At 37.6% G+C, this 22532-nt stretch overlaps 1 long non-coding RNA gene across 7 annotated transcripts; it reads left to right on the top strand.

Moving 5' to 3' along the window:
* The first annotated feature begins 321 nt into the window (after positions 1-321).
* LOC102471488 (uncharacterized) lies at positions 322-20738 on the top strand. Of its 7 annotated transcripts, none has more exons than XR_003551164.1 (4): positions 322-357; positions 14713-14807; positions 16977-17356; positions 18762-20738. It is a non-coding gene; the product is annotated as an uncharacterized LOC102471488 (long non-coding RNA). The 7 variants fall into 7 exon arrangements; XR_001371177.2 differs by lacking the exon at positions 18762-20738 and having other exon boundaries at positions 16977-17189; positions 17289-17645; XR_001371175.2 differs by lacking the exon at positions 18762-20738 and having other exon boundaries at positions 16977-17189; positions 17275-17645.
* Positions 20739-22532: the final 1794 nt, after the last annotated feature.

Below are 22532 nucleotides of genomic sequence, written 5' to 3'. Positions count from 1 at the left end.
CAGAATTGATCTCCCAGTTTCAAAAAAGTGTCCCTGAACCCTAAATACCAGGTGAACCATATAGTGTAGATCAATAGATTTTTCAAGTGCAATAATTATTTCTCTCCGGGAGATTCCCATTAGTCCCAAAAGGAAGAATCTTTGATTGACCTCAAGAAACACCGCAGATGTGGATAAGCCGTGTGTGCTGCTGACCTTATCAGAAGAAAGTCAGGCCTTGGAAATCACTAGGGAACACCCTGAGCATGTGCATGTTGGCTGTGGGAAACCAAACAGCTGGTCAAATGTGTGTTCTCCTTAAAAACCAACCAAACCCAAACATGCAGACCGTGGAGGAGAAAGGAGAAAAAGGAATGGGTGAGTTGACAGTTTCTTTTTGTATTTAAACCATTCTCAGGAAATAATAATATGAATGGAAACAAGTAGAGGGTTGATGTGAGCATCTAGGACTCTGACCCATTGGTAAAAAAGATTTTTAACATAAAATCCCAGAGACCCAGTTGCTCGAGCTCCTGGGTACAGAGGAGAATTTACTTTGCTACCTCTGAATGTCACATTTCCAGCTGGGAGGCTCTGAGGCCAAAAAAAGATGGCAAAAAGCAGGTGGAGAATCTGCAAAATGTATTTCTGATAGGTATTTCCAACCCAAAGAAACAGATTAAAATTAAGAAAGAGGGGGGACCAGCAGTTAGCGTAGTGGCTATGTCGCTGGACTCACACGTAGTCGACCGCAGTTCGAGTCCTGGACCCAGTGGCTTAAACTCATGCCGGGCGCGTGTGTGTGCGTGCCCAAGATGCCGAGAGGAGAATGGTGGAGAAGGGATTTCGGCATGGCCATCCCCCCTGGGGGGGTGATTTCTCGCTTTCTGTCTGTCTGTCTGTCTCTCTCTCTCTCTGTCTGTCTTTCTGGCGAGCGCACGTGCCCTATAGCAAAAATCTCTCCAAAAAAAAAGAAAAAAAAATTAAGAAAGAAGGAGAGACAGAGAGGAGGAGGGAAAGGACAGAGGGAGGGAGGACCTAGGGGACAACTCAGGACAGTCTTTACTATGAAATGAGACATGTTTGTAGTATCATCAGAATCCCTTCCCTGAACTGATGCTACCAGATCTGCTGGGACAGGGGCAATTCTTTGTCTCCTGCCATGAACCAGAACAAGAAACAGCATATTGCTAGTGTAGCAGAATCATGGGCCACTGCACCCTGACATTTCTGAGAAGGCTGTGTATGATCCCGGGCAAAGCACAGAAATGAAAGTTCATGTGGCAAGTTTCTCTCCTCTCAGGTTTAAAACATTCGAACTGTGCAACAAAGCCAGTGAACTACTGAACAAATGGAAGAGATTCAGGGTCATGAAAATAAGCCCTGGTTAACTTGCCAGGAGATGACTTTCAAAGAAACCAGAGGGTACCACCTGGCAGGTGGCATGGTGATTAAGGTGTTGGACTCCCACGTGGCCAACCACAGTTTATGTTCTGGATCTGGCAGCTTGCTTTCTCACTTTCCCTCTCTGTCTCTCTCACCAAATTAAAAAATAATAATAATAAATAAAATTAAATAAGTAATTCTTTTTTTTTTTTTTTTTAAAAAAGGAAAGAAACCTAGCACTGCCACCTATAGACTTACAACAGGTGTGGCCCAAGGAGAAATTTAAAACACCAACGGTCCTTTTACAAGCTTCTCCGAAATTGGTTAAAGGCTTGAAATCATTTTCCTTCATTTGTTCATTTATTTTACTAGCATGTATGGGAAGCCTCTCAAGTACCAAGTCAATATGGCCAAATCAAAAAGTGCAAGGTGGTAAGCAGAGGGGCTAAGTGATAGGGCCTGGATTGGGGCAAAACCCTGCTGTGGAGAGCCAGATTTGGCAGAGAATTCTTTTGGCCAATAGAATGTGTATTACAACTTTGATCTTCTAAATAAACCATGCACAATTTTTTCCAGAAAGCACAGGATATACCACTCCAAACTGCTTTATACTGGACCAAATTAACCCATTTATGTGAACTGACTGGCCTCTGGCACCATGGGTTTTTTTGGTTTTGTTTTTTGGGTTTTTTTTTTTTTTTTAGAGGGTTTTGTTGCAGAAGCTTTTCACAAGGAAAACTGGCCTGTCTCAAATGCTTATTGCACCTCCTTTTAGGAAGACTAGGCCATGGTGTCACACTAGAAAATTTGCACTTTAAGCCTTTATATTTATTGTCTGTCTGATAATACTGCTTCTACTATAATTATTAATTTTTCCAGATTATTAACAAGAGACCATGCAAACTAAAAATTTAAAAAAGGAAAGAAGCCCAAAGAGAATCTTTATTGTAACTGATGTGGAGAAAGAGACATGTTTTGCTACATTCGAAAAGAAGAAAATACTTTCTTCTTGAAACAGTAGCAGTATCTGACTTAGAAATACAGAGAATCAAAACAAGATGTTCCTTCCACCATGATTTCAAACCAGCCCCTAATTTCAAAACCCAGAGGGGGAGCTTATCAAAACTCTTTAAAGAGTTTTTCTTTTCAATGTGAAATGTCTGACATCACCCTCCTTTTGATGGGAGTGAAGTGGAGAGGAGATGAGCCACTTACTGCCCACGTGGGGATCCAGAACTATGTCATGGAAACACAGCTGGTGAGCCATGCAGGGCATGGGCCACAACGGCAAGATTCAGAGCCACCCAGTTGACACTCAACTATTTATTTCTATGGTCTCTCTCCCGGTTTAAGGTCCAAGAAAATAAATCATAATCGTAATGCTCTTGGCATCTCAGAGAGTATGTAGAAAAAAAGACAGAATGATGTGTTTTCTGGATTTCAAAGGCAAGTTGCTGTTGTATTTAATATAGCCTCTGACTCTACAAAAAATGATGAGGGTAGGTTAGCCCCCAAAAAAGATGACCCTGGGAAATGACTGTCAAGGGCTACATCCTTGGTGGGATGAATGAATACAGACAATACTTCTGTGATCAAACCATTATTTCAGTTTTTAAGCAAATCAAATAGAAAAATAAGCCAGAGATGGGTCCTCATGTAGCCATAATCGTAAAGAGCAGTCAGGGGCATTCTTAAGTTGCAAGAGAAAAAGGTTCCTTTTAGGTTTTCTGATGAAAGCATGAATTCATGATTGCTATTTCCCATCTCTGTTTCCCTTCTTGTTTCCCTTCTTGAAAACTGAGGCCACTTTTGATCCCCTACTCCTTTCATTCCTCTCTCGGCAGTCCAGTTTCCACTGCTAAGAAGATGCTCCCACAACAGTCTCTTCCATTCCCACGACTGCGGTTGTGTTTTCTCAAATTCATTTCATTCGTGTTTATTGTGAAACCACTCCACACTATGATTCCAAGTGAAAAAACAGCAGTGAACATGGAGACACAGTCTCTGTTCTCATCCAACTTAGCATCTAATGGGGATGTAGACAGAAAATAAGGGAGCTAAAAAATGAACAGGATTATTTCAACTAGAAAAAAAAGACAACACAGGAAATCAAATAGATTATTACACTAGACAGTGATGGGGTAGGGGGACTTAAGAACAGCAAAGGAACCTTTCAATACCAAAATACCAAGTCATACGACCTGAGTTCAAATCCTGGCTCTGTCACTATCATTGTACAGGGATTGGATCACCTGCTTGTGCCTCAATTTCCCTGTCTGTAAACAGAAAATAATAATAATGCATCACAGAGTGTTGTTTTGAGGGTTAAATGAATTAATAAGAGTTTTCTATAAGTGCATGAAACAGTGACTGGCATTCATTAAAATTTTTCCACATCTATAATATGATCGTGTGATCTTTAAGGTCCTTTCCAGCTCACAATTTCTCTATTCTTGCACTTTCACTAGAGATGAAAAACAGATGAAGGTCAGTAGAGCTACTATATACTTTATATAAAGTCATATCTATCCTTTCTTTTCTTGTCCTATTAATGGGTCTACTAATCAGGAAATGGTAATCTTCACAAGCTGCATTGCTAGGTAAAAGTGAAAACAACCATTCAAATCTGTCTCCTCTAAAACTTGATTTTGCAAGAAAATCTTATCTTCTGATAAATATGAAACCCAGTTGGAGACTTTTCCTTCCTTCCTGTGTATAATTCATGGCAAACACCTTGTCATAAACATTCCTGAAAGGTCAGAGATGGCAACACTTTTGCTAAAGAGATAAACAGTCAAATAAAACACTGCCCGGGCAATTCCCAGGCTTCAAAAAACAGCGAACCTCTGATCAATAATGAAATACACAAAAGGGATTGTGGGATAAAGGGCGGGTCCGATTCAATGTATTAAAAACTTGCCTAGGTCATTCGTCCCCCAACAAATCTTGGATGTACAAATATTAGAGTTGTTAACTGTAAATTCATACTTACAATTTTAGAAAAAGAAGATTCTGGTTAGGAAACAAAAGATTATTTTGGGTTAAGGAAGTGAATAATAATAAGAAGTTTTATAAAAGCCAAGGTAAGAACGTTTTGCCTTTGTAATCAATTATTGAGTTCAAATTTTGAATGTTATTTTGAATTACATTTATTATTGTTGCTTTTATATTTATTCTAATGCAAACCACAAAGGTTCAAAAGGACACTAATTTATTCCTAAACGCATGTGTTTATATTTTAAGTGTGCCTTAGAAATAGCATTTTGATTTTGCTATCTATTGATGTTGTCTTAAGAGTAAACTTAGTATTTTGTACACTTAAAAGCAGTTTTCCTTGCTAAACTTTTCACTGTAAATTTTATTTTTTTTTAAATGAAGGCATTTCCAGTCTGGCAGATTTTATATTCCTGGCAAAAGCATTTTATCACTTAAACTACATTACACATTGATTATCTATTATCTGTTCATATTAAGAAGCCTCTATCATCACTTAATGTTTACTAAACAGTCAATAAAATCTAAGTGAACGAATAAATTCAAAGAAATAAGTGGGCTGAAATTCAGAAAAAAATGAAACTGTGTCCATTTTGGAAGAACTCTCTCTTTGTGAGAACTCATTTCTGCTTAAAAGATCTAATTTATCTTTTTTAATGCCATCAATGTTAACAATGGACGACATGTCTTATAGCTTCAGTGTTTTAGCAACTTGTCAATAACATAGAGAATTTAGAAACCAATTCATCAATTCATGGTTTTTTAATTGGATTGTGGATGGTTAATTTTAAATCATTAGACTCTCCAATAATAAAGCTCTAGAAAGAGAGTTAATGAATACAAAAGTTGGTAGCTGTCCCCTATATTTTCAATGAACAATTCAGAGTTCTTATTCCACTCCAACAACAGGTGGCACTTTTCACTTAGAGCATTTTTAGGTGTCCAATGGGGAAGAGCAAGGTAGAGATTAGGGTAAAAAGGGGACCTACATACAACTGTCACGTGTGTGTGTGTGTGTGTGTGTGTGTGTGTGCGCGCGCACGCGCATATTTCACTAATACCTCTTTCCCAGATACCCCCAGTGACTCCAATATTTTCTAAGCAAACAGGAAGCAACACAGGTTTTTCTTGTTTGCTCATTCGGAGGAGAGGTAGGGTGTTAAGGATTCTAAGAATTGCTAACATTTTTGCCCATTGATTTTCCATATCCATTAAATGTTCAAGATGGAAGGTTTCTTGGTAATTACCTGGCCCACCTCACCCTTTTCACAACTGGGGTATCAGGTTTGGGAACATTAAGAGACCTGTCCACGGTCACAGTTAGTTAGAGACAGCCAGTCATCCTTCCAGTTCCCACACCCGGCAATCATTCCACTCCGCCACTCTTCTCTGATCTCCCCTGCCTAAGAACACATCTTCTGACACTCACAATGGAGAAATTAATGGGCCTGCGAGTTAAAGATTCATTTTAAACAAATTGGCTCATTATTATTTAATGGAGGAGGCTTCGGAGCAATAAAAGCTGCTTACCAAAACTGGATAAGCAGCTCATGAAACATTGAGCTCGAGAGATGCAAAAACTGTCACAAGTCAATATGTGCTGCCTTTTCTGTTTGATAAATGCCACCCAATAGCTTCACAAGTATCCGAAACTAATGGTGTCCCAGCACTCCATAGGCATACATTAATGGGATCAGGAGCATAAAATACAAACAATAATGTACATATTGATTGTTCCGGACACTTGAAGCCCAACAAACATTTGAAAGGTCAGTCATTTTACTTGCATCAAATTACAGATAAGTCATTTACTCAAAGCTGGAAACTTGGCTCTCCATGTAAATTTATCTTCTGCCCTATAAACTTAATCAGGTCATACTTTTGTTGGCTTCCTTAGGTGGTCTGGCTTGGAAAACGTACTAGAAGTGCTTAATCCCATAGCATGTACAAATAAAAAATACATACATACTGCCAGGAAGGATATTTGTGGGAAAAATCCATTCTGTATGCGGAATAAATATCACGAAACAGTATTTCACTCTGACAGAACATGTTTCCAGGTTTCTGTAAGTCAATTACCACATGAGCATACAAATGAATATGTATGATTCCAGGATGTTAAAAGGATATAAATTGATGAACTGCAATGTCATAATTATTTTTACTTTTACCTTAAAACCAAATTTGGTTTGACCAGTTTACACCAAAGTTTATCTTAAGGCATTTTTTTCTCCAATGAAAGATGTACTCCTTTTCAGAGACCCTACAGAAGAGAATTTAAAAATTCATTTGAAAGTTTTCTGGATGTCCATATAGAGATGTCCTTTTCTCTCGCTCTCACACCAGAAGGCACCTCTCCCTTTATAGTCTCTCTGGCATCCTACATCCAGACAAAATGGATAGTAGAAGGAGATAATTCACAATCCCACAGCTCCTGTTCCTTCACTGACTGATAAGTCCCTCTTTGGAGTCCACATCCTACTGCTGACTTTTAAAAGGATGAGAGAGCCCAGCTGCAGTAGCACAACAGTAGTGCAACACTCTGCAATGCTGAAGCCATAGGGAAGGTCCCAGATGCACAACCTGAAGTCTCCCTGTACATGCTGTGGGCTGAAGTGCCATGATCCCAGCTGGCCAAGGCTGGGGGTAGAATCATGGCATGAACATCCTGGTTGAGGTGTCTACCTCCACCTCTCTCTCACAGAAGAAATCATTTTAAGTGCAAATGACTTTGGTTGAAAGAAAGACTTGCAATGTCCCCCTTATGAGAACAGCAATTCTACCTCTCCTCTGACAATGCTTCTAACTATCCTAAGCCTGGTTAGTTCCCCCATTCACTGCAAAGTAAAACTGTCAGAATAAAAACAAAAATTGCAGAGATGTTTCCCCCTTTACAGTCAAAGCAGGACCATGGACTTTATTAAGGCTTTTGAAAAAAAAAAAAAAAAGACCACTGGAAATTCCTTTGAAAAAAAAGACATTCTTCTATCTGTAAGTGAGTGAAAATACATCTGCCTTTGACAACTTTAATCCTATTTTTGAGTATTTCCTTTGAGCTAAGGTGAACAGATTGCCTTTTTAAAAGTTTTATATTATGGATATTTTATACCGATTCATCCAAGATTCTATAACAGCTAAAACCAACCATTTTGAAAATCAGATGTTCTTATTCATTAATTATAACATTCTTGAAAACACTTTTCATATTACATTAGTTAGCAATTGAAAGCCATTGTGAAATCACATATGTGCAAATTACATTAAAAAATCATAATTCTAATAAGGAGTACAGTATAATTAAAAACTCCAAAGGAAAGTAGTGGTAATTTATTTGGTAGCCAAAAGATCTGATTTTAATGTTAAAGACATAATTTTGTAGTTTTCAAATAAAAAATAATCATCTATAGAAGAGATTATTCTGTTTAAAAATAAACACAGAACTCTAAGTGGGCAAAAAGAATAAAGATTGGTTTAAACAAAATATAATTTAATATGTAGTCAAAAATGAAGAAAATTTTAAAGACAGACCTTTTGGTTCCTACTTAAAGCAGATTCATTATGAATATAATTTTTAATATAAATTGTATGCCATTAAATAAAGCAACTAAACTTGTATTACTGTTTTCCTGCTTTTGAATTTTAAAGAGCTCCCAAAAGCTGAGTAGCTCAACATTTCCTAACACAATTAAAACTCAGTTAATACTATCCTTTCAGCATGTCAAAATGCATTTCTTACTGAGTTAACTTTTACTCACATAAGATCTGCTGGCTAAACTATCCCCTGAAAGGTAGTTCTCTGTACTTCAGAAGCTATTTTTATGAGCTTTAAATTTTAAACCAGACTTTTGATGATTAATGAACAAAAAAACCCTTTTCATCCAAGACAAAAGAATCTTATTTCCCCATTGCTTATAGTATGACAAGTTCAAAAAAATGTTGAAAGCCATGCCTTTATATATCAAAAACTGTTCACACATCCTAACATGTGGCTTCTAATAACATTTAAGAATAGAGCCACTTACACTATCAAGTTGAAGTAATTGTATGTAACAACTCTACCAAGGAGGTCTGTAGAGTAAAAACAGAAAACAGTGAAAATAGAAAGCTAGGCTAATTTTTCAACACTCGGGTCTAATGCACAGACACAATATTTTTCCTCTCCTCTCTACCTTTGATTCTTTCTTTAAAATGTATTTTCCGGCTCTCTAGGCAATAACTCCACAGGGCCTGTTGGTTAATATACCTCCAGTTCTTGCTCATGGCGTTTCAGTTTTAGAAAAATGAAACTAGGCTATCAATGTCACCTGAGTTTCAAAAGACCATTCTCTGCCACAGTACCTAAACTCAAAGGATTTCCTTTTGACATCAGGCTCATGGTGATGTGAAAGGGAAATGAGAGTCCCTACTGGGATGGCGAACATCCTCACATTTGTGAGGCCAACCGCCACACTCCCAGCTTTTCTTGTTCCCTGACAAGGCTTGTCCCAGCCCTCTCCTGGGACTCTTTTGACAGCAGTTGCAAACAACAGAAGCCAGCAGGCAGGTGCTGGAGACTCCGGGGGCCGCCTGCTTGCAGAGAAAAGGGCTCTGCAGAGCCACTCGGGGACATCCCACTTCCGAGATGCCCTCTTGCCCTCAGCCATTGCGGGACCTTGCTTCCTTTCATACAGCAGATGTCTGGAAAGATGTGTAACAAAGCATTATGGCTCCTAAGGTGCTGCTGGCAAATTTTCTTGGTCAACTTTTAAGAGGACCTTAGTGGAATCTTCAATAATTAAAAAAAAAACAAAAAACCAAGAATGAAAAAGAGCATTCTTATGTTGTGTTCAGATAAGGAAATGATAATAAAAGTTTAGGGCTTCTCCATATTTGTCCATTGTTCCATTTTGCTTCTTTCTGTTGCCTACCACATCTCAGGAAAGGGGATGTTCCTAGGTTAAGAGGAACTCTAGCACCAACGAGGAAAGAGACACTCTAATACTTTCTCCTCAAACAGCTTGAATATTCACACACTCCAGCATATTGACACCACTTTGGAAGCATCTGGTCAACTACTATTAATCCCCATCCTTTATCCACTTATTAAAATTGCCCCGTGGGTGGGGTGTTCTACGCTGTGGGAACAGTTACCATGCAAATAAATGACTGCAACACTAGTACTCAGAGTTACTGCTTTTCAAAGTGTGGTCTGCAGACCAGTAGCATCATCAGGATTACCTGAGAGGTTATTAGACACGCAAAAGTCTCAGACCCACCCAAAAGCTATTGAAATAGAATTTAACAAGCCCTCCCATATGATCCACACGCAGATTCTAGTCTGGAAAGAACAATAATATGTAGTTTAGAACAGCTTAGGGCTAAGGATTCAGAAAGCAAGAGGCTGCCCTGCCTGAATGCAGTGGTTTACACTGCTGCAAGAGCACTTGGGTGCATGAATTAAGCCTCAAACTCCCCAGCAAATACTGGGGAGTATTTAAGACTTGGTGGGTCTGTATTATAGCTGAGAAGACCAAGGTCAAATGGTAGATAATTAGTTTAGCAGGACGTGAACTCACACTCCCAACTCCTAGACTTCTGCCTTTTCTGCTGCCTCAGTTGGTCCTTAAGGAATGGCAGGCTTATCTACAGAGGGATCTTGAGAAATTTTTCCCATTGGCATTACTAGTATGGTAGAAAGAGTGCTTTGAAAATCTTCGTTCTGACATTACTCATCCAAATAACTTTGAACAAATCACATCTTTAAAAATCTTGGATGCCCAACAAAACAAAGAACAGGTATAAAATAAGGTTAATAAAATAAAAACAGAAAAGGAGGCTCATGATAGAGGAATTAGTGGCATTTGCTACAAAAATATACAAATTCTAATCTAATTTGTAAAATAATTTCTGAAACGATAACTTAAGGAAATATGCCTGAAGAATAAGTTGTATGTGCTAAAACTGTCATTGATTAGAGCATTGTAACAGAGAGAAACTACAAACAGCCAAAATACTTTCTGATCATATAGACATTTACTCACCTAAAATGATATTCACCAAGATTTGGCAGTCAAATAAAATTTTTGAGTTAATGTCGAGAAAAAAGCAGGTTACAAAATCATAGTACATTATGTTTCTAGCTATATAAAGATTAGTATATTCCTAGGGAAAAAAAGGAAAATATTGGGTTATCAGAAAAATCATGATGTATTTTTGCATAGAAAAACATGAAAAAATAGACACGACTTTTCTGATGATCCAATATTTTTGAAGCCTATCATATTCTATCGAAATAAATAGAACATAGGTATTGTTTTCTAAGCTTTAGTTATTAAATTGTTATAATTTCCTTAAAGGAAAATGAAGTCTGTAAACAGGATATGAAAACAAATATAATAATTATGAGACCTGGTATGGTTATTGCAAATGATCAAATCTGGCTATGAATTCCATGGATAATAGTAGCAGAAATGGGGACCAGCCAGTGGCATGGTGGTTAAGGCACTGGACACTCCCACATGGTCAACCATGGTTCAAGTCCTGGACCTGGTGGCTTGCTTTCTCACCCCACCATTCTGTGTGTGTGTGTGTGTGTGTGTGTCTGGTCAAATTAAAATAAATGAACAAATAAATAAAATTAAACAAATAATTCTTTTTAAAAAGTAATAACAGAAATGAACAATTACTGAGCACTTGCTCTGTACTCATCACTTTCTAAAAGTTTCACCAGCATTGCTCATTAAACCCTCTAAGGTCAGTACCATTATTTTATAGATAAGGAAATGAGAACTTGCAGCATTCAGGTTTTTTGAAGCCCAGATTTTTTTCCTTAAGTTTCTTCTTTCTTTCATGGGAGCATGAGGGAGGCACCCCAAGCAGGGCCTTCACACCATATAACCCCAGCTTCACCCAACCAGGACCACAGGCAAATGTGCGCACCCAGTGTGTATAGGGAGACTCCAGACATGAACCTGAGATCTTCCTACGTGGCTTTAGCACTAGGGAGTGTTGTGTTACTGCTGCCCTACAGTGGCTGGCCAAACCTCAGCTGCTGCTTTTGTGAAAGAGTGACAATAATATCTACCTTTAGGTTTCTTAAGAGGATTAAACTAGGGTCCAGTAGGAGGCATGGGGGTTAAGATGCTGGACTTCCCACACAGTTCACAATTCAAATCACAATTCAAATCCTAAACCTGACAGACTGAAAATCACACTGGGCGCATGTGTGCCCCAAATTCTGAGAAGAGAACAGTGAAGGAGAAGGGATTTTGATGTGGCTATACCTCCAGACAATGATTTCTCACTTTCCTTTTCACTCTCTCTGTTTCTCTGTTTCTCTCCAGTAAAAAGGAAAGTGGGGAGGATTAAACTAATTACTGGCTCTTGCACCTATATGGTTCTGTTGTATACAAAGGTAACAAAGAAAGATACAGACTCAACTGTGGGGAAAAGCAACTTTCTACATTCTTGTCAAGATGGAGACAGAAAGAGCTAATTGTGGTGGCCCCTACAGAGGGTTATTACACAGTCTTCCTTCTTTGTAGAATGGCATAGTCTCAGGTAACTAACACCCATGAAGCAGTATCATTTTTGGTGCATATACAGCTAGCAAACGAAAATCCATGTTATATTGTTTAAAGTTTCTTTCTTTCTTCCATGAGCAAAAGAGACAGAGAGAGAGATACAGAGACAGAGAGACAAAGTTACATCATCCCCAACAGGGTCTTGACACCATAATCTACCATAGTCTCAGTCAACCCTGGATCATGGACACACGTGCCCAGTGTCCTAAAGGAGGTCTCCAGACATGAATCCCAAACATTCTCATGTAAAATTGCCTCACAAGAGTGCCAAGTTTACCACTGCACCGCCATCTGGCCTCTGTGCAATATCTTCAGGTGGGATAGTTCTGCCTGGAATACATGACCTAGGAATTAAGAGACCTGGGGTCACATCTGTTTGTGTCATTTCTACAGCCTCAGCCTCTCCACCTATACAGTGAGGTTGCACATTGCTGGTGCTGCTTGCCCAATCAAATTATTAGGTTAAATTACAGTAACAGCTTCTCTGGAAGCATTTAAACGCAGTTGAAGCCATTGAAACGTGGCTTTCCTCTCTAACCCCCAACAAGGGCTTAGATAAATCACAGAGAAGACTTGTCCGGGTTCAGTTCCTTGATCCCTATAATGAAGGGTTGGACTAAACAATCTTTAATATCTCCTTAACTCTGAGATTCTGGGATTATTACAATTAACAGTATAGCAATGAGAATGAAGAAAGGCTACACAAGCATGATGGAAAACAAGGCTAAGAAAGTGTATTCATGCCTGATGCAAAGTGTATGTATGGACGCTTGAAGCAGCCCTCTTTAGGTAAAAACCTAAGGAAGCCCAAGTTTGCATACCCTGTCTACATCCTTTTTCTATCTGCCTACACCCCTTTCCCTCCCCTGACACCCCAGTCTTCTTTGCTTCTCTTCACTCTAAGAATAACTGTAAGCAATATTAACTTAAGGCCATAGTGCTCCTCCACCTTTTAATCTCCTTTCTCAGTGCAGTGAAAGTTTTGTCCTGCCCCCAGAGAAAAGAGTCTCGGCATCGGCACACTGGTGAAAGAGATGTTTCCTTTGCAGGGACCCTGTCTGCCCACAAAGGCAGCTTCCTTCTTTAGTTCCTCCTAGGATCAAGGGCAGGTGAGAGAGGCTCAGAAAAGGGCCAAACCCCCAACTCAAAGATTATCTATTCAGACTTCTTTCTGGACAAAATCCAACCTTGTAATACTAGAAACTATTACTTATTACTTAGCTAGTTTTGACATTGCAAAATAAATCACCTCTTTGGTCACTTTAAATAACAAAACAACTTGTGGTCACTACTATGTCAAGGAGAATAACTAAAATTAAAAATTTTTAGTAATTCCACTAAAAATACTCAGTTTCTTCAACTTTTAAATTCTAAACTTTTACTGTCTTATAAATCTGTATTTATGGACACATCTATAAATATTTGGATGAACTAGAAATGATATTCCAAATTTAAGAACCTTAAATATCTAAAATTATTCATTAAATATACACAATTTTTAAATACAATGATGAATAAATTTGCACTTCAAAAAATATGCATTTGGTGGCACTTAATAGAAAGCAATGCTCTCTCTAGCTCCTTCATGTTTTCAACTGATACACTTTTACACAGAGCAGCATGAACTAAATCACACTAGATTTAATTGACTTTAATATGATTAGGCCTATTCATTTTTTTAAGTTGATTTTGCCACAGAGAGGGAGAGAGAGTTGGTGTTCCGAAATAGATTTATTTTATAAAGGAAGAGTTTAACTCCTCAAAATCTCTCTCCTTTTTTTTTATTTTTGGAAAGAAGTGAATTTGTTATTTTTGGATAGTGTAACCAAACTATCTTAAGAAAAAAAAAATCCTTAGAGTTAAAAGCTTTCCAAACCATTCATCATTTTAGCCAAAGATTTAAAACCATACAAGAATGATGTGCAATTTCCTTATTTTGGAATATTCGATGTTTGTAATGTGATTATGGAGTTCCTGGATCTACACCTCCTTTCTTCGCTAAGAAAGCACTTAGAATACTCAATTCAGTTCATTCAAATGTGGTAGATTCTGGGGGTGAATTTCTTACCCTGACATTAGTGTTCTAAGGCACACAACTTTAACTGTAGTTAGCGACTTTCATTCAGTGCTCTTGTTAGCATCTTATAGTAAAGGCGTGGATGAGGACAGGGAATAAAGCTTTGACAGATGGTAGTCAGCGTTTGACTCCTGCTGAGCTCAGCAGGACCTGTGGTTTCCAAGGTTAGGGCTGTCAAAATGGCTCTGTCCATCAAGTGAATAACAAAGTGTAGACTGTCTGTTTCCTATACAAAACTTAGATTTCATGTGCCATTATTGTCGGTCTTTCTGCTGATTTAATAACTTCTAAGGAGAAGAAGTGGGGGTTCTGATGCAGCCTCCCTATTTAAGAAACTACTTGGAAAGGGAATTCTCAAGGGCTGAAAGAGGTAGGCCGCAATCTGATCTCTTTCTCTTCAGTTTCTCTCTAAGGGTTCATGACTTGAAAAGGATTCAAAAGCCACCAAAGCTTCACTTTTGGCCAAAAGCTAAATGTGAACCTTTCAAAATGAACTTAACAATATTTATCTCTCAAAGGGTAAAACGTTTTTATTAAGAATCCTGGGGTGGTGGGTACTTATTCAACTAAAAATACTGAGAATGAAAAGGAAAATATTTCTATTATGAAATACATCAGTGTGTTGAGATGTGTTAGTCAGGGCCTATTTCTCACCTTTTGTAGCTCTGAATATTTAAAGCTCTCCCCTCCTCTCTTTGCCACCTATGCCTAAAGCCTTCAGATGATCAGAGAAAGTACCTGATGCTGGAAAACAGGAAACTGCATCATGTCAGCAAACTGTGCCTTTTGTCGTGCACTGTTACAACTTGGTAAGTCTGAAGTTTTCTTATATATACATATTTTGTGATTTCAAGATTGTTATTGACTACCTAGGATTCCAATAAAATGCCTGTTGGTGGCTTCATAAACCATAATTTTTATTAAGACAATTCCTAAATTAGGACTGAGGTGGTGACCCTGAAAAAGTTAGTAATTATATATCAATGTTTAATTTATGCGTGTATGATTTTAAGCAAAATTCCTGATTGCTTTTTCAAAAGGACAAAGTAGAATTAAAATGGGGCATTTTGAAAATGACAGACTTAACTCCTGCCCTGTTACTAAGCATTTTAGTTGCTATTTTCGAGAATCTGAAAACAGAAGGACCTCTTCTGTCTCTTTTGAATGCTGGCTTGAGCAAACATCCCACTAGCATAGTGATTATTCTCTACTAGCATGTGTGAAAAGACAAAATTTCCCTACAATATTGTTCAAGAATTTTTCTTTACAAATAGTTTATATAAACCTCATGATCATAAAAGGAATGTTATTTAGAAGCACAAATATTTGTTATGAGTCTCAATGTGCTTAATTACTTAAGCATTAAGTAAAAAATTTTAAAAGCTTTCAATTATTTACCTCCTTTTAAAACTTTGTTTTTAAAGCCCTAACCCACTGGTTTCCTCTGAGGCACACAGCCTTCACTACATAGTAGATATTTGGTAAATGTTATTGAATTGAAATAGAAAGAATATTGAATAGATGATAATAGGAATTCCTGGATTTAAATAAAAGGGATAAAGCTTTTGTATCAAACTATTAAAAGAAATTAATAAATGCCAGTTTATTATAAGCCCTTCTCTAGTTGTGCTTGGTTTTAGTTGTAGAAGTGTATGATGCTCTTAGTCATTTCTACAGATCATGACTGTCATCTAAAAAATCTGAAAAAAAAGGGAGGGGTCTAAACCAAAATACAGTTTTCTTTTTCTCTCTCTGTCCCTTTGCTTGCTTTGTTCAATAGGGCAGTTTCTAAGTTTCTTTCTAACAGTGTATATAACCCCCTTACCTCTGCAAAGAGGTTTTGTTAGTGGTAAACTTATTGAATCAAATTTGCTTTTCACGTGTTTGCATTTTTAAAAGAGTCTCTGAGAGTTTTCTTCATGTGACTGTGGGGAAAGTGTGCTTCTGTAATTTCATCCAAGTCCATAAACTGTAAGGCCCTGGAAATTAAGTCCACCCAGTGCAGGAAGTCAGCAATTCTGGAGGAAGGAAACAGAACTAAAACAGATAATGATGTTTGAGCACTGGGATCACATACTTAATCACCCGCCAAAACTTTTCGGTTCTCACCCGCAGCACTGGCCCAGATCTCTGAGACCAAGAAGTCAAAATGTCCAAGGTTAATTAATATGACTAATATGCTCTTGCTGCACTAGGCCTTTCAGTTTGCTTGTTGTTGCCATTGTTAACTACAGTAAAAGATATACAACATAAAACTGACCATTGAAAAGCATTTTTAAGTGTAAGGTTTAGACATTTTCAGTATATTTTCATTGTGCAACTAATCTTTAGAACTCTTTCATCTTGCAAAACTGAAACTCTGTCTCCTTAAACAACTCTTCCCCACCCTCCTGCCCCTGACAACTACCATTCTACTTTTCTGTCTCTAAAAATTTGACTACTTAAGCTATTTGATATAAGTGGAATCATACACTATTTGTCTGGAATTTTGGTTTATTTCACTGAGTATAATGTCCTCAAGATTTATGCACAGCATAGTATGTGTCAGAATTTTCTTGGCTTCTAAGGATGAATGATATTCACCGCATGCATATACCACGTTCTGCTTACTGATTCATCTGTCAATGAACATGGGTTGCTTCCCCCTTTTGGCTGTTGTGCATAGCTGCTGCAAGAACAGGTGTACAACCTTCAACTGTTTTAGAATGTAATAACGGCAAGATCCTGAGTAAATTAAGACCAAAATGCACACTAGATAAAGGAGAAAAAGCTCAACAATTAAAAGTTAACATCTATTGAGTGCTTACACTGTGCTCCACGCATCACTCTGAGCTAGAAGTGAAAACTAAAGCACAGAGAGGTTGGTTAACTAGTCCGAAGTCACTCAGCTAGCACATCGCTGGGGTTCGAGTCTGGAACACGGGTGCCGTTGTTTGTGCATCTACAGCCCCTCAACTGCTGCACGGAATGTTTCCTAGGCAAAAGAATACTGAAATCAGAGGATCCAAAGAAACGAGTTGTCACCAGCTAGCTGCAGAACACCAAGCGAGTCAGCTACCTCTGGGCTCAATGTTTCATCTGTGAAAGAAGAGGCCAAATTATGCTACAGTCTGTGTTTCCAACAAGTTCTCATTCTCCATGAGATATGTTATCTAACACTTTATGGCTTATTTTACCTACTTGAGGATAAGGTAATTTTAAATTTTAAAATGTTTGCTTAAATGTCCAAATTTTGACAATGAATAGTTCTCTGATCCTCATTCCATTATATTCAAGCTATTTCTTTATAGAAAGATGTTGTTTGTGCCACTCCAATGAAACTGAAAAGAGAATATAATGACAGCACCAACAGGAATGTGTGAGTTAGAACGTGGTTTCTCTTTCACAGTTGTGATGTGCCTACTCCAACAAAAGCAGAGTAGAGAGTTGTGAACAGTACTCATTTAATGTATATTCACATAATTAGGTTTATATAACCTCTACCATTCTGCTATTGAGGAAAATGAGAAGGATGAGTCTGATGAGTCTGAGTTAATCCATATTTCCTTCTTCACAGTCAAAATTTATCACTTCATAGGACCAGCAGTTGGCGTAATGGCTATGTCGTTGGACTCCCATATAGTCGACTTCAGTTCAAGTCCTGGACCCGGTGGCTTAAATTCACACTGGCGTGTGTGCATGCATGCTCAAGATCCCTAGAGGAGAATGGAGGAGAAGGGATTGCAGGGGTGGTTTCTCACTTTCTGTCTCTCTGTCTCTCTCTGTCTTTCTGACAAACACATGCGTCCTATAGCAAAAACCTCTCCAAAAAAAAGAAATTTTTATCACTTCATTATGTCTCTAGAAATGCAATCTGTATATAAGTATCCTTATAAACAGTTTCACTAACTCTTTTGGTTTTATGGTTTTATGAGCTTAGGTTATAGATCTTTTTGTGGTCATCTTCATATTATAACCAAATATTTGCTGCAATGATTAAATTCAATCTAAGGAAACAAAGGAAAAATATTTTAAAAAAAAAACTTTTTAAAAAGCCTTTTAAAAATTCTGAGCTCCATGGCCTAGTCATGGTGGTACAGGCAGTAGGGGTGCCCTGCACAATACTAGAAGACAAAATGGGAAGGTTCTAGGTTCCTGATCCAAATCCACCTGAACACACCAGGTGGGCACTCCCGCAATTCTAGCTAGCTGCACAGCTCAGGGGAGGATCACAGTCTGAAGACTCTATCAGGGTTGCCTGTCTCTGTTTTTCCCTCTAATTCTCTCCCTCTCTCTCTTTCAGTAAATGAATAACTTTTTAAAAAAAAATTCTAGCTTCTTGGGGAAGAGCATTTGAATACAGCCGATTAAATTTATTAGTAGGTGCATGTTTGCAAACCCAATAACCCTTACCAGAAAAGGCCTTGCAAATAAGGCTTAAGAGAAGAATATTGTTGGAATGCTGTACGAATCAAGTGACAAATGCTTTTCTGACCAAAAGTCCGGGTGTTTCAAATAGAGTTCAGACAAGTGATTGATTAGGTCTGCATTTATTTTCAGGGATGTCTATAAATCAAGTTCAATATTAACTTATAAGAATGTTTCCATTTTCCTTTAGCCAGCATTTACAGTAGCATAGACGATTTTATTTTAAACCAAATTATTGCAATGGAAGCACTCTCCATAATTCAATTCATGAATTTGCTAGTCTATGGATAGTAACATATTCAGCCTTCAACCAAGATAGAGCATTCTGGGATAACATCTTCCATCTGTGCTTTCAGAAGATGCAAATTCTGCAAACCAGACAGAAGAGGGAGCTATCCATCTGAAAATTAACCAATCCTTTCAAAAACATGTCAAATAAATATAGAAACAAATTCGAATATAATCAAGTCTTATTTAGTCTTATACTTAATAACAACACCATAAACTTTCTGGTGCATTAAAAATGAGAAAATAAAGCTACCAGCAATGGCGAAAACATTGAGGTAATTAATGAAGAGGCAAAAAATATAAACCATTGAAAGGCCAATGAAAAATACACTCGCACTTTATGGCTTGATCTCACATTTTATAGCAAAATGTAGAACCAGAACATACCTCCAAAAGCTGAAATAACATTCTGCAACTGCACACATCACTACTATTACCTTCCTATAGACTTTGCTCATAAAAGGGAATTCTTTCTTTAAAATTGATAACATCTGGAAATAATGCAAAAAAGAAAAAACTGTTGGGCTGCATCTGTCTTGAAAATACTATGTAATAAGATTTACTTAATATATTTGAAAGAGGAAAAAAAATGTTTTGTTCCCCAATTTGTTGCAACATCTGAAAGTTCATGAGGTTATGACCTCTCTTTAAGAAAGCATCTCCCACCACCTGCAAATACCCCAGGAAAAGCAGTTGGAAACAATAAAACACGTGCTAGTTAACTGTTACCAGGGAAACGGTTCTGGTTCACCAATCAGAGCGCCTGTGCTTCCCAGTGGCTTTGTCTGAGGGAGACATGCGCCAGCTGTTAGTGAATAACCATTGTTATAGATCATCAGGAAATCACAGTCAGCAGGCAACCCAGCCCCACTGGAAGTTTATTTCTCATATTTGTTCATCACCAGGGCAATCCTCCACCTTTAAAACATCCCCTCAGGCTGGGTTAACTAAATAACACCCTGCACGAGTAGGCTCATTTAAAGGAGACAAGTTGCAAAATGGTCTCTGCACAGCAAACAGATTTCTAACTTTAATTCCAACCACATCACCCTCCTGCCCCTTCCCTTTTCAAGGGCTATTGTAGGGCAAATATCTTAAGTCTCCACCTCTTTGAGTGCTGTTCCTCCTCTCTGTGATTGGGCACTTAGCCACACACATGTACACACTCCAAGGGCTTTCATACCTTACCTTCCAAGACCTACGGAAGGCTGGGCAGTTCCCCATGCTAGAGATGGTGCCCCTGGGAAAGGAGAGGCTCTGCAGGGACTGTGTAGGCCACCATAAGCGAAAGGACCAAGAGGACAAAACCCTGGCTCCTCCCTCACCTACATGCATATTTCAAGTAGACAGCCCCACTTCTGTTGATTTTATATTTTGATAATAAACGTATAAATTCATAAATTTCTTTTGCTTTTACAAGTTTAAAAAACAGCTCTACACCTACCCAGTCATCAGTCATCTTAAAAAATAAAAACACCTAGACTTCTAGTTTCAGGTCCAGTTACGAACTTAGAAGTCACCATAATGTCCTAACAAGTACAAAGCTGTATAAACTGAAAAATGAATGACTCTTCTTAGATCAAAGGAGTGAGGTCACAGGGCAAACTGCTGCTCCTGCAATTGGAAAAACAGACAGGCAGATCCAGAAAACCACCACTTACCAGAGAAGAAACCCAGGAACACAAACTTCTTTGGGAACCAGTGGTAGGGAAGGAAAACCAGAACTACAATTACTGGAGAATCAGCACCAACGAGTTTGAGAGTTAAAAGCTACAGGGGGATTGATTATAGAGGGACCCCCTATATGTAACCTATTGAGGGTCAAAGATGAAAATTGCATCTAACTGGTCCTCAGAAACCATGCAAGTAAGAAGAGAATGTTGGAAGATACTTAAATTGCTGAGAGAAAAACACCATTTTAGAATTCTGTACCCTGTGAACTTATCATTCAAAAGTAAAGAAGAAATAAAGACTTTCTCAAACAAATAAAAATTGAGAAATATGGCGCCAGTAGACCTGACTTGCAAACATTAAAATTTCTTCAGAGGGACCAGCAGTTGCGTAATAACTATGTTGCTGAACTCCCATGTAGTGGACCGCAGTTCGAGACCTGGTGGCTTAAACTCACGCTGGGCGCATGTGTGTGCATGCCCAAGACCCCAGGAGGAGAATGGAGGAGAAGGGATTGCTGCGTGGCCATCCCACTTTGGGGGTGATTTCTCGCTTTCTGTCTCTCTGTCTCTCTCTGTCTTTCTGGCGAGCGCACGCACTCTATAGCAAAAACCTCTCAAAAAAAAAAGTTCTTCAGAAAGGAAAATTACATAGGTCAAAAACTTGGATTGACGTAAAGACAGGAAAATCATTAGAGAATGAATAAGTTTAAAACTGGTATTTTTATTATCTTAATTGATTTAACACATAACAGTTTGTTTAAAAACTGTATTTAAGTATGCTTATGTGTTATAGACACACATAAATGCAACAATATATACATGCTTATATATAAATGAAATGAATGACAGTAAGGATAAAAGGGACAGAATGGAAGAATTAGGAATATTTTTGTTATTAGAAAGTAGTTACTACCCATTAAGCAGCAGTATACTGTTAAGTGCAGCTGAATTACTTGTTAATGTATATTGCAAACTCTAGGGCAACTACTAAAAATTTTTTAAAAGTATAATCGATATACAAGGAAAGTGAGAAAAGTAGAATCATACAAAATGCTCAGTTTAAAACTCAAAAGATAGAAAAAGTATAGAATACAAAAATAGGAATGATACACAAGGGTAAAAAATAGAAAACAGTAACAATTAAGTTGATATTATTCTAATCATAATAATAATCACATCTACCATCAACGGTCTATAAACACCAATTAAATGACAGATACTGTCAGAGTGTATCAAAGAACAAGAGCCAATTATATGCTGTCTATAAGAAACCCACTTTAAGTATAAAAACGCACATAGATTAAAAGTAAAGGGATAACAGAAGATATATCACACTAACACTAATCAAAAGAAAACAGGAGTAACTAAATTAATTTTAAACAGAAGATCTCAGAATGAGTAAAGTGATCAGGGATAAGGTCAAACATTATATAGAATGAGAAAAGGATAAATCCTCCAGAAAGACATAACAATTCTTAACATGTATGTACCTAATAACAGAGGGCCAAAATGAGTGAGGCAAAAACTGATAGATCTGCAAGGTGAAAGAGATTAATCCGTTATTATAGTTGGAGACTTTAATACTTCTCTATCAGAAGTGGACAGATCCAACACACAAACTGTGTTCATCAAAAAGGACGGAGTTGAACTCAGTCATTAATCAACTTTATAATCAGCATTACACATTTTACTTCATCCAGTAACAGTCGCCATGATAAACTACTTTCCAGGATCAGAAAATATAACTTAAAATACGTTAAAAGGTAGAGATCATACATTGTATGTTTTTAGGTCACAACGAATCAAACTAATAGTCAATAACAGGAAGCTAGCTAGGAAATATCAAAAGTTTTGGAGATTAAACACACTTCTAACTAACATTATTCAAAGGATAGATATCAAGGGAAATTAAAAATATTTCTAACAACAAAAATAAAAACAAAATTCATCAAACTTTATGAGATGCAGTAAAATTCACAGTGCATAAAGCAAAATTTATAGCGCTGAATGATGTATTAGAAAAGATCGAAAATAATAAATGTAATTTTCATCTTAGGAAGCTAGAAAAAAAAACAAATTCAAAGTAAGCAGAAGAAAAATAATTAAAATTAGAGCAAAATACAATAAAATTTAAAACAGAAAATCAATAGAGAAATTCAAGGCTGG

This window comes from Tupaia chinensis, unplaced genomic scaffold (genome assembly GCF_000334495.1).
Source record: "Tupaia chinensis unplaced genomic scaffold, TupChi_1.0 Scaffold000622_1, whole genome shotgun sequence".
NCBI classification, from domain to species: domain Eukaryota; kingdom Metazoa; phylum Chordata; class Mammalia; order Scandentia; family Tupaiidae; genus Tupaia; species Tupaia belangeri.
Note: the sequence above shows the minus strand (reverse complement) of the source record. Positions and strands in the feature narration are given on the sequence as shown.